This window comes from Lithobates pipiens, unplaced genomic scaffold (genome assembly GCF_037356315.1).
Source record: "Lithobates pipiens isolate NorthernLeopardFrog02 unplaced genomic scaffold, aLitPip1_a1.2 Scaffold_3, whole genome shotgun sequence".
In the NCBI taxonomy this organism is placed as follows: Eukaryota; Metazoa; Chordata; class Amphibia; order Anura; family Ranidae; genus Lithobates; species Lithobates pipiens.
The window spans coordinates 49,217,478-49,230,765 of record NW_027507790.1 but is presented as its reverse complement, the minus strand read 5'-3'; positions in this window follow the sequence as shown (position 1 = coordinate 49,230,765).

Here is a 13,288-nt window from a genome sequence, read left to right as displayed (position 1 = left end):
AAGTTGTTGTTTAAAAACAAAAAAATAAAACCCTAGCTAGTTTGGGGTGTTTCACACTCTCCCCAAAACATCAATGATGTTCTTCATTTTATTTTTAACATCATTGATGTTTTGCTGTATATTTTCTAAATCCCGATTGCACCCCATTATCTCCCCAATCAGGATCTGGGCACTTTCACTGGTAAAATGTGATTCTTCTTCCACATCACCTACAAAAAAAAGCAAAAAAACACACCATGTATTATAAATATGCCGACATACATTGATTAGCTTACCGGAAGCTGTGGTCTCTGACTGTTGTGGTTTCAACGATCTCTCCTTCCTCCTCCTCCTGCTCCTCTGCTTCTGGTGTTGGAATTTTGCCTTCCTTGTGAGGGGTGGGGTCCCTGGTGTCCTCAGACTTCCCGAGTCTTCTCTCCCCTATAAGAATGTAAAAAAGGAATACTTAGCACACAGAGGGCAGAAATAGGAATATGAAACATTGCTTGGAAGTGTTGTACAATTGTGTTTTTTGGCCGAGTTCAAAGGTGAGAACATTATTGTGGACACTTTCTAAAGCTGGAATACTTACCTGCAGAGCGATGTTTCTTACGAATGAATGAAACCATGAACTTGAAAGTGGCCATTTTAAACTGCACAACATGAAATCAAAGCACACGGAGCAGTATGCAAGCAAGAATAATCATATGAACACACGACAACTACTTACTTTTTTGAAGAACACGCTTGATCCTTCTGTACTGATTGTGCTCCCTCAGTTTCAGGTCTGACCAGCGTTTTCTCAGTTGATCCTTGGATCGGCGTACCCCAAAATTCCGCAGAAGACTCTTCACAACTTTAGTCATGATCTTGGCCTTTCTGATATTTGGGTTTGGGTAAGGTCCACCATCTCCAACATCTCTACAAAAGACATATTTGAGGCCTTAAATCTTCTCTTCCTGGATCTGGACGTTTCAGGCTCCGGGCTTTCCTCACCCTCCTCCTCGTTAGTGGAACTCTGATTGCGCACCTGCGTTCTCTCCGCCATGTGCTCTCCCCACTGCGCAGAAAGCAAAGGGGCGGGGAATAGCCTAGAAAGAACGTCAGGGGCGGGTGGAGTTTCACGCATGCGCACTGTATATAAAATGCAACACGCATGTGTCGTACGTACGATCTGTGAACAGAGGGAGAAGCTGACGTGACGATCGTGCAAACGAAGGTAACATTTTGAACTTGGTACATCACTAGCCTATAATGCTTCTAGATTGAGGCCTGCATTAGTGGAGTTTAGCCTGACATTAGGGTTTGTCTTGTGTTGTGTCTTGCAGAGATTATGGACGGTTTCAATGATCACAGTTTCCTACCCTCTGTTCATCGATAAATACAGGGAGCAGCCCTGCCTGTGGCAAGCGACGCACCATCATTACAGTAACAAACTAAAGAGGCAGGCAGCTATGGAGAAACTGGTTGAGTTTGTGAAGCCGGTGGTCCGCAGGGCAGACATCCACTATTTAAAAGTGAAAATCGGTGGCCTGAGGAGTACATATCTGAAGGAGAGGAAGAAGGTGCTGCAGTCCATGCAATCTGGAGCTTCAGCAGATGACGTTTATGTCCCCAGGCTGTGGTATTATAACAGGAGGCATTTTCTGTCAGACCAGGCTCAGGTCAAAGAATCACTCTCTACCCTTCCTTCCACGTGTCCTATGCTACATTCCACACCCGCTGAGTCTTCCAACGCCCAACCTGGGCCTTCCACTCAGGAAGAACTGGGGGAGCCCAGCTTGAGCCAGGTATAGTATTGTTGTACATATTTTGGGAGTAAAAATGAATGATGTTAACTTGATTTTTGCTCACTAATTGCTGATTTTAGAAAGTGTTTCACATATCAATAGACAGTAGTTGCCAAAACCTTTGGGCCAAGAATGAAAAATGCTGGGCTCAGAATGATAGTCTTTTCTATTGGTTAACAGTTTGCAACAGTCTTGATGTGAAAATTGTGTGTGTGTTTGATGAACCAAAAACTAAAACTATGTCCCTTTTTCATGCACAGGAAGACATCAGCCAGGAGGAGGGCGTGGAATGCAGCAGCCACGAGGTGGCTGTGGAAAGTGGCAGCCAGGAGGAGGCAGGGGTAAACGGCAGCTAGGCGGTGGGCGGGCGGAGGAGTCTGACAGAATGCCAGGTCCCTCCCCTCCGCCTTCCACGCAAAAGGGCGAGAAAGGGAGGGAATGTGGAGGAGTCTGCTCTGAGGCTGATCGGGGAGGCTTCTGCGGCCCTCCAAGCCACCCCCACCTATCAAGAGGCCTTTGCCGCCTTGGCTGCGTGCAAACTGGAGAAAATGGAGGAGGGGCAACAGCTCTTGTGTGAGGAGATAATTATACACACCCTCAACAAGGGTCTGTTGGGCCAAATCACACAGGCAACACACTTGTGTGATTTGGCCCATGCCCCTCCTCCTTCTGCCACACCTCAAGCACCACAGCCACAGCCTGGAAGGAAGCGTGGAAAGAAGACCAGAGTGTGATGACCTGGGTTCAGTCTGGTCTGACAGAAGATGCAGCCTCTTGTAGTACCACAACCTGGGAACATAGATGTCATCTGCTGCTGTTCTGGGTTTCTTAGACTTCAGGACCAGACTTCTCTCCCTCAGACATGTACTCCTCAGGCCACAAATTTTTGCGTTTAAATAGTTGATGTGTGCCCTGGGGGCCAAAGGCTTTGCTAATCTCCCCAGTTTCTCCATCGCTGCCTCCCTCTTTATTTGTTACTGACACCTAAATAAAGTTTTTTTTGTTTGAAGAAATACTTGCGTATGTGTTTGACTTCAAAAAGGACAGTTTATTTGTGAGCAGGCAGGTACATTTCAAAAATACAAAGTGACATGAATAACAAGGGGCACCAACACCAAACAACCTCCTGTAGATTAAAAAAGAAAAAGAAAATACAAAAAATATAATAATGTTGTTGTGGTAAGTTGACACACAAAACACACCCCAAAAAATGCAAAGATGAGCAAACTGTCAAAAAAATAGATGTTTATGAAAAAAACCAAACGCAAAATTCCCCCCCAAAAAAATAAATAAATAAAAAATAATGTGTAGATGTGACGATTTAAAATATTGTATTGCTGATATGAGTAAAAAAGACTGAAGAAATAAGTTCGGGAGAAGTGCGTGTGACTATGAGCATCAAAAGAAGTTCATTCTTGCAGCATTGTAAAGAACAAGAGAATGCGCTTCATGAAAGAATTTTTAACATTGCAGCGTGACGAATGTGCTATATCGATTACGAGCAGTAGTTTTACCTGAGTGAGAGCTTCCATGTCCGGTTGGATTGTGAGCATGCATGGCACCTTGTCCGTCGGAGTAGGCTATACATGATCAGAGTATGTCCGATCGGTGCATTTTGTCGGAAAATTTTACCGGCAAGTTGGAAAAGTTGGTCTGTCGGATACTCTGATGGAAACAGTCCGATGCAGACCACACACACAGTCGGAATATCCGACAAAACGGTCCGATGGGAAATTCCATCGGAATCTCCGACCGTGTGTACAAGGGAAAAGCATCTGAGGCGTGTTAAAGTGTTTTATTATGCTGCAGCAGGCACTTTCTCAATGCCAAATATTTTAACTTTATCTTTATTTCCAGATGACAAGGATTTACAATCTCACAACCAGCATACTATTGAACACAATAAAGTTATGATTTTATAGACACCAAATATGATATGAATCATATGTATATTTTTCTTAGGAGGTGTAATGTGTCCCCTCAGCCATTTACATCTAGTCATATAAGCATGGTTGGTGCCTTTTGTGAAGGTATCTCCATTACAATCAGATATATGAAATATATATGAACCAGAGTTTGGCCTTGGTAGTTAAACCCTAACAGCCCTCATAACGTCCAGACAATGGCTTTATTCCAGAAAGGTCTACAGTCATCAACCTCTGTCACTTATTTCTTAATATGCAGAACCCCTGAGGACAACATTGGGGACAGAGCATTGCTATCCTTGGATGCCCACAAGCCATTTGATAGCATAGAATGGCAGTACCTATGGACGACTCTTACTAAGTTTGGGTTCGGATCGGGGTTCCTATCTTGGGTACAACTTCTGTATAACTCCCCATCGGCGGTTATTAGAGAGGCAGGCTGGATATCCTCCTCTTTTTCACTGCACCGAGGGACTAGACAGGGATGCCCCCTGTCCCCTCTACTTTTTGCCATAGCCGTAGAGCCTCTGGCTGCGCTAGTATGCTCTAACCCCATGATAACTGTCTTCAAATACAGATACATGAAAAACTGATGCTATACGCCGATGATGCCATGTTGTTGTTGCGGGATACGACGGGACCCCTGGGTGAGGTCATGAAGGTGGTTAAAACATTTGGGTCATTCTCGGGCCTAGTAATTAATTGGACCAAATCGAATATCATGATGCTGGATTCCACTGCCCCACAGGGACCTACGGTGCAAGACCTTCCGGGATCAACCAAATTTAAATACCTAGGGATATGGATCACACCGCAGCCAGGCGAATATATATCACTAAATCTCTCGGCCGGATTAGGGACAAATCAAAAATATGGGCAAAATTTAAAATGTCATTGGTAGGCAGGGTAAACCTTACCAAAATGATCTTCATGCCATAATTACTATACATCCTGCACAATACCCCTATGGTAATCCCACTTGAGTGTTTTAGAATAATTAACTCTTTAATTAAAGCCTTCATTTGGCTCAACAAGCCCCCTAGAATTAAACTGGAGCAGCTACAGAAACCTAAAGAGGCAGGTGGACTTGCCCTTCCCAACCCCTGGCTATACTCTCTGGCCTCTCAGCTTCAACATATTGCCAGGACTATGACTAGGGTGACAGAGAGGGGAGGTGGTACGGAAGATCCCACGACGACCCTCCTTAAACATAACGCGGGAGCAGATAAGGTGGTTACAGGACTAGAGTCTTTATTGTTTGCCAAGTCAAACAGGCTCCTCCCCACATATGCCCTAACCCAGAAAATCTGGAACACAACTCGCCAACTACAAGATGTAAATGGCTTTACGGAGCATAGCCCAATATGGAACAACCAATATTATGGGGAGCTGTGCCTTTTGACTTGTGCGGAATGATGGAAACGATATGGAGTCATTCACTTAGTCCATATTTTTACTAATGGAAAATTGTTCTCCTTCACAGAGCTACAGGAAAAATTTGGACTACCTCAATCAATGTATTTTCACTACTTGCAGCTGAGACATGCTGTCAAAGCTCAGGCAGGGGACAATCTGTGCGTACTGTCCCCTGCTCCGATCTTCCATTACATGACAGAAGTTTCCAGTTATAAGGGCTTCATATCTAGAACATATGCTATGCTACTTACTGCATTTCTGCCTGGCTTCCCTGCAAGGGTGATTTTGTCCTGGGAGATAGGGATGAGCTTCGCGTTCGAGTCGAACGTACATTCGACTCGAACATTGGCTGTTCGTCCGTTCGGCGAAGTCCGAACATTTTGGTCCGTTCGCACCAAATTCGTGTGGCGCTCATGGCCCACAATGCACTGCGATGGCGCAGTGCATTGCTGGCTCATGATTGGCCAAGCATGCACTGTGACCCCGCATGCTTGGCCAATCGCAGCGCCAGCAGCGAGGAGAGCCATGATTGGCCACAGGCAGGATGCCTGTGGCCAATCATAGCTCAGGCTGTGTAGTGCACGCCCCACACTATATAAGGCCGCCAGCGCGGCGGCCTTGTGTAGTGTGTTGGCGTCTGAAGCAGTGGGTGTTCTGTGTACCTTCAACACAGTACACACCGATCGTTTTCGGCCGATTTTCGATCTTGCTGTTGTGTAGTGGTTATTGTCTGCGTGCCCTGACCGCAGTATACACCGCTATATTCACCTCACCTATATAGCTAGTGATCTATCTGTTATAATAGAGCTTGCAGTCAGTAGTGTTAGGAGATAGTGCGTGCTGTCTGCGTGCTCTGTACCCAGTACATACCGCTATATCCACCTACATAGCTGTTCTCTATTTGAGCCCACTTGCCATCTTCAGGAGTTATTGGAAGTTGTGTGTGCCTCCAGCACAGCACAGTATACATCTGTATATACCCCTTTATCTCTGGTGTTCTCTGGTTATTGTCTGCGTGCCCTGACCGCAGTATACACCGCTATATTCACCTCACCTATATAGCTAGTAATCTATCTGTTATAATAGAGCTTGCAGTCAGTAGTGTTAGGAGATAGTGCGTGCTGTCTGCGTGCTCTGTACCCAGTACATACCGCTATATCCACCTACATAGCTGTTCTCTATTTGAGCCCAATTGCCATCTGCAGGAGTTATTGGAAGTTGTGTGTGCCTCCAGCACAGCACAGTATACATCTGTATATACCCCTTTATCTCTGGTGTTCTATAATAAAGGCATCTGCAGGAGTTAGTGGGTGTTGTGTGCCTCTAGCACAATATACACTACCCAACTGCTTTTTTACCCAACTCCCTTCAGGCCATTACCATGTCTGGAAGGCCAGCAAGGAGAGGCAGACAGGCGCGAGCCGATAAAAGAGGGCAAGCAGGCTCTGTGTCTAGAGACAACAGTGCTGGTCGTGGACGCGGTGCATTGTCATCAGCACGTGGCCATGGGACACGCTTGTCCTTCTTTTCGGCAGCTGGACATGTTGAACCACAACATGCCAACGACTTGGTAGAGTGAATGACCAAGCCCTCTTCATCCTCCTCATCCTCTCTCACCCAGTCTCAGGGTACTAGCAAAGCAGCTGCCAACGCATCGTCTTCCCTCCTCTCAATGTCATCATCAGTGACTCCTTCCCTAGACCCACCACGTCCTCCTGAGGAGTCTCCTGAACTCTTTGAGCACAGTGTTGGGTACATGCTCCAGGAGGATGCCCAGTGTTTTGTGGGCTCTGATGATGACACTCAGCTAGAGGAAGGCAGTAGCGTGAGCGCAGAGAGAGGGGATGCTCAAGAAGGACAGCAATCTGGCAGTCATGTTCCACAAGCTGCAGCATACTGCCAGGTTTGCTACAGCGATGAAGAGGGAGGGGATGATGAGGGCACTGACTCCACGTGGGTGCCTGGAAGGAGTGAGGAGGAGGAGGAGGAGGAGGAGGAGGAGGAGGAGGAGGCACATGTCCAACGAGGCAGGATGCCCTCCGGGGGCCAGCTTAGGGGCAGCACACCGACTGAATCACACCGCAGAGCTCCGCCTGTGCAGAGCACTGCCTCTGCGCGTTATTCTAAAAGTTCTTTGGTGTGGGCCTTTTTTTGAGACGAGTGCATCAGATCGCACCGCTGCTATTTGCAACATATGTCTCAAGCGTATCTCACGTGGCCAAAACATCAGCCGCTTGGGCACCACATGCTTGACCAGACATATGTTGACCTGCCATGCAGCTCGTTGGCAAGCGTACCTCAAAGACCCACACCAAAGAACAAAGCGGACCTCTCCTTGCTCCTCATCAGCTGGCATCTCCAACCCCACTAGACCTTCAGTCCTCTCTGAAACCTGCTCTGAGAGGAATGAAGGTGTAGAATTAGGTGTGTCACAGCCAAGTGCTTCCGGGAACTCTGCTAGCGGTACACCCACGTCCGATTATAGCAGGCAAATGTCCCTGCCCCAGCTGCTGGACCGGCGAAAGAAGTTCACTCCCAGCCATCCACATGCCCAGCGGTTGAATGCTAGCTTGGCTAAATTGCTAGCACTTCAACTGCTGCCTTTTCAGTTGGTAGACTCGGCTCCCTTCCGTGAGTTTGTACAATGTGCGGTTCCTCAGTGGCAGGTCCCCAAACGCCACTTTTTCTCACGGAAGGCGATTCCGGCTTGTGGAAGGCAATGTCCTTGCCTCGCTGGACAGGGCGGTCAGCGGTAAGGTGCATATTACCGCTGACTCATGGTCCAGCAGGCATGGTCCAGCAGGCATGGACAGGGACGTTACCTGTCTTTCACGGCCCATTGGGTCACTCTTCTGGCAGCTGGGAAGGATGCAGGACAAGGTGCAGTAGTGTTGGAGGTTGTTCCGCCACCACGCCTCCAAAATGCTACTATTGGTTGTGACACACCTCTCTCCTCCACCCCCTCCTCTTCTTCTTCCTCCATGGCCTCTTCCAGTGCTCTGTCCTCAGAACCAGCGGTGCTCTGTAGGCATTCCAGGGGCTACGCAAGTATGCAGGCAAAACAATGCCATGCCGTGCTTGTGCTGGTTTGTTTGGGGGACAGGAGCCACACTGGGGCGGATGTTTTGTCAGCTCTGCAGGGGCAGGCCGAGAGGTGGTTGACGCCACGCCAGCTTAAGCCAGGAATGGTGGTTTGCGACAATGGCACCAACCTCCTCTCCGCCCTCCGACAGGGACAACTGACCCATGTGCCCTGTGTAGCTCACGTCCTTAACCTGGTGGTGCAGCGGTTCTTGGGCAGGTACCCCGGCTTACAGGATGTCCTGAAGCAGGCCAGGAAAGTCTGTGTGCATTTCCGCCGATCATTTAATGCCTGTGCTCGGCTGGCTGAGCTCCAAAAGGAGTTGAACCTGCCCAAGAACCGCCTTATATGTGACATGCCCACCAGATGGAACTCAACATTGGCCATGCTGCAGCGGCTGCACACGCAGCAGAGGGCCATCAATGAGTACCTGTGCGACTACGGCACCAGGAAAGGGTCAGGGGAGCTTGGTTTTTTCTCACCACGCCAGTGGGGCATGATCAGGGATGCATGCACTGTCCTGTCACCGTTTGAGGAGGCCACAAGGATGGTGAGCAGTGACAGTGCATGCATCAGTGACACTGTACCTCTTGTCCACCTCTTGGAGCATACGCTGCGTGGAATAATGGACAGGGCACTTGAGGCAGAACAGAGGCAGGAAGAGGAGGACTTCCTTGCCTCTCAAGGCCCCCTTTATCCAGACAGTGTTCCTGCTGTGCCACCCATCACACAGGAAGAGGATGAGGAGGAGGAAGAGGAGGAGGAGGATGATTGTGTCAGCATGGAGGTGGAGGCTGGCACTCAGCATCAGCATCAGCAGCAGCAGCAGCAGTCTTGTAGGGATGATTTACAGTCCCAAGAAACACGTGGACTTGTACGTGGCTGGGAGGAGGTAGCTGCGGATCATGTTGTCCTTAGTGACCCAGAGGACTCCGGACCGAATGCCTCAGCTAACCTACGCTGCATGGCCTCCCTGATCCTGCAAAGCCTGCGGAAGGATCCTCGTATTCTTCGGATCAAGGAGAGGGACCATTACTGGCTGGCCACTCTCCTTGATCCACGGTACAAGGGTAAGGTTGCCGACCTTATCTTGCCATCGCAGAGGGAGCAGAGGATGAGACATCTCCGGGAGGCCTTGCAGAAAGGTCTGTGCAACGCGTTCCCAGAGATTGGGAGGTTACAAACTCCTGGTCCTGGACAACGTGTTGCTGAGGCTATCGGTCAGAAGGAGCGGTGGAGAAGGTGGCCGTCTGACTGATGCTTTCAGACAATTTTTTAGTCCGTAGCCCCAAGGTATGATCGGTTCCAGCAACCATCGCCAGCGTCTGATTTACATGGTGCAGGAATACCTAGGGGCAAGGTCAGACTTGGACACCTTTCCCACCGAAAATCCTCTGGCTTACTGGGTCTTGAGGATGGATCACTGGCCAGAGCTTGCACAGTATGCAATTGAGCTACTGGCCTGTCCTGCATCCAGCGTTCTTTCGGGACGCACCTTCAGTGCTGCTGGTGGCTTTGTTACCGATCACAGGGTGCGCCTGTCCACCGAATCAGTTGATCGACTGACCTTCATCAAGATGAATCAGTCTTGGATCACCCACAGCTACCAAGCACCTGAAGCTGATGTAACCGAATAATTTTTTTTTAAATATCACATCCCTTCAAGACTGCCTATGCTGATGCTGAGTGACTGTCCTGTTATGTTGATTGTCTATCCTCTTCCTCCTCCGCTGATATGTTGGAAGAACATTTCTGGTTCTGGGTGATGCCATCAGCCCAATTTTTCTGCCCCTGTTTAACAGGGGCGTTTAATTACAATTTTTGATGCAATGCTTTGCAGCAGGGCTAATTCCTGCAATAAAACTAGAGTATATGGGAGAGGTTGCAGTGTGGTGGCACCAGCACCAGTGCCTAAGGCCCAATTTTTCTGCCCCTGTTTAACAGGGGCAATTAATTACAATTTTTGATGCAATGCTTTGCAGCAGGACTAATTCCTGCAATAAAACAAGAGTATATGGGAGAGGTTGCAGTGTCGTGGCACCAGCACCAGTGCCTAAGGCCCAATTTTTCTGCCCCTGTTTAACAGGGGCGTTTAATTACAATTTTTGATGCAATGCTTTGCAGCAGGGCTAATTCCTGCAATAAAACAAGAGTATATGGGAGAGGTTGCAGTGTCGTGGCACCAGCACCAGTGCCTAAGGCCCAATTTTTCTGCCCCTGTTTAACAGGGGCGTTTAATTACAATTTTTGATGCAATGCTTTGCAGCAGGGCTAATTCCTGCAATAAAACTAGAGTATATGGGAGAGGTTGCAGTGTCGTGGCACCAGCACCAGTGCCTAAGGCCCAATTTTTCTGCCCCTGTTTAACAGGGGCGTTTAAGTACAATTTTTGATGCAATGCTTTGCAGCAGGGCTAATTCCTGCAATAAAACAAGAGTATATGGGAGAGATTGCAGTGTCGTGGCACCAGCACCAGTGCCTAAGGTCCAATTTTTCTGCCCCTGTTTAACAGGGGCGTTTAAGTACAATTTTTGATGCAATGCTTTGCAGCAGGGCTAATTCCTGCAATAAAACAAGAGTACATGGGAGAGGTTGCAGTGTCGTGGGCACCAGCACCAGTGCCTAAGGCCCAATTTTTCTGCCCCTGTTTAACAGGGGCGTTTAAGTACAATTTTTGATGCAATGCTTTGCAGCAGGGCTAATTCCTGCAATAAAACAAGAGTATATGGGAGATGTTGCAGTGTCGTGGCACCAGCACCAGTGCCTAAGGCCCAAATTTTCTGCCCCTGTTCAACAGAGGCGTTTAATTACAATTTTTGATGCAATGCTTTGCAGCAGGGCTAATTCCTGCAATAAAACTAGAGTATATGGGAGAGGTTGCAGTGTCGTGGCACCAGCACCAGTGCCTAAGGCCCAATTTTTCTGCCCCTGTTTAACAGGGACATGTAATTACAATTCTTGATAAAATATTTCACAGGAGGGCCCGTTCCTGTGCCCACCCAGAGTAACTGTGAGGACTTATAGTGTTGTGGCACCAGCACCACAACCACCAAAGGTCAATTTTCTACCACTGTTCAACAATGGCATGTAATTACAATTCTTGATATAATCGTTCACAGCAGGGCGCTCCAGCGCCCACCAAGAGTCACTTTGAGGGCTTACAATGTTGTGGCAAAACCAACACCTTGTTCCGCCATTTCTGCAGAGCATATAGGGCAGGCCCCTACTTTCAAACATCCAACTTACAAACATCTCCTACTTGCAAACAGAAGGAGACAACAGCAAGTGAGATGAAAAAAGATGTACGACAAAACAAATTATACAGGGGTGATAACCCTTCCCTATGTTTTCCAAAAAGCTTAAAAATAGTTTTTTTGACTGGAGCTACACTTTAAAAATGTACCAGTTGAAAATTACAAACAGATTCAACTTAACACAACAAACCTACACAGTCCCTGTCTTGTTTGCACCGCCTGTATACTGCTGTTCTGAGTATATAGGGCCTGGGGGCCACACACATTTCCTTTTTTTAATATGGGTACTGGGTTCCCCTTAATATGCGTACAAGACCCAAAGGGGCTGGTAATGGGCAGGGAGGGCTACCCATGCCATTTTTCTCAATGATTTTCAACCATATTGCAGGAACCAGATATAACATTAAAACCGCAAGCAGTTTTAAATGATGTTATTTCCGTTTAATGTCATTTTGTGCAGGGACTGTTCTAAACACGGGAAACACGTGGCACTTCACCGGTATACTACAGACACCCCCCAGGCACCATATTTAAAGGAATATTTCACTTTTTTTTTTCACTTTAATCGTCATTAAAATCAGTGCTCCTGCCAAAACGGCCATTTTTAAAAACATTTTAGGCATTGACCCATGTCCCCTGGGGCAAGAGCCAGGTCCCCAAACCCTTTTTAGGACAGTATCTTGCATATTAGCCGTTAAAATTAGCACTTTTAATTTCGAACGTTCGAGTCCCATAGACTTCAATGGGGTTCTAAAGTTCGTACGAATTTGGGGTCCGTTCGAAAGTTCTGGTGAGAACCGAACCCGGGGGGTGTTCGGCTCATCCCTATTGGCTACTATAAGCGAGTAAAAGTGAAAGTGTTTCTGCCGTACAAATATCAAGTTTAACAATATATACGCATTAATATGCATAAGTTCTAGGCGTGTTATAGGTGTTATTGCATAGTTTAGTCCAATCAGCATTCATATCTTCTTAGTAGCAAGGGAACAGTTAAATGGTTGTATACATCATGTGACTTGCAAAAAAATACATTTCAGCAGTATTTGGTTGGTTTTGATAAGGAAGTCATTTTGAGTAGCTTTCTGTGTTCTTATCAGTGTTTTGTGTTATCACATATCCAGTAGTTTCAAATATAAATATCAGACCCCTATAATTCTACTAATTTTCCTCCTCTTGACCCCTATGGAGGGGTCACTACCATATCTTCCCTACCTAGTATGATACCAGAGGGTTCACAGTACTACTTCACATCTATGTGGAGTAAAGTTTTTTTACTTTGAATATTTGTTCTCTTCTTTCTCTTCAGTCTGTTACAGGCTTCTTATTACTTTTAAAAAATCAATGATTAGCTTGATTGATTGCTTTCATTGGTGTTTCAGAAGTCTTCCTGGCAGTAGGATCCGCCAACTGGTTTGCCTTTTCTTACATGGGTTGTCCAGTATGTGCCTTGACCGTCAGTATGGCTTCTTCCTTTGGGAGGGTGACTGCTTCAAAAAGTTCTTGAACATATTTTCAGTTTTGAATTAGTTCTTCTGCAGCAGTTGTGAATCTTCTGTTCTTCCTCATGGGTCCATAATCATGGACTACTTCGAGAGCATACTTGCTATCAGTGTAGATGTTGACTGTTTGATCCTTTGCGGCCTCACAGACTCTGGTGAGTGCTACCACTTTGGCAACCTGCGCTGAAAGTGATGAAGGGAGTAGTTGGGTCACAATCACTTCCTCCAATGTTATCACTGCATATGCCATTCTTGGGCACTCTATCTTAAATAGTTACATGGTAGGTGAGGTTGAAAAAAGACACAAGTCCAACCTATGTGTGTGATTATATGTCAGTATTAC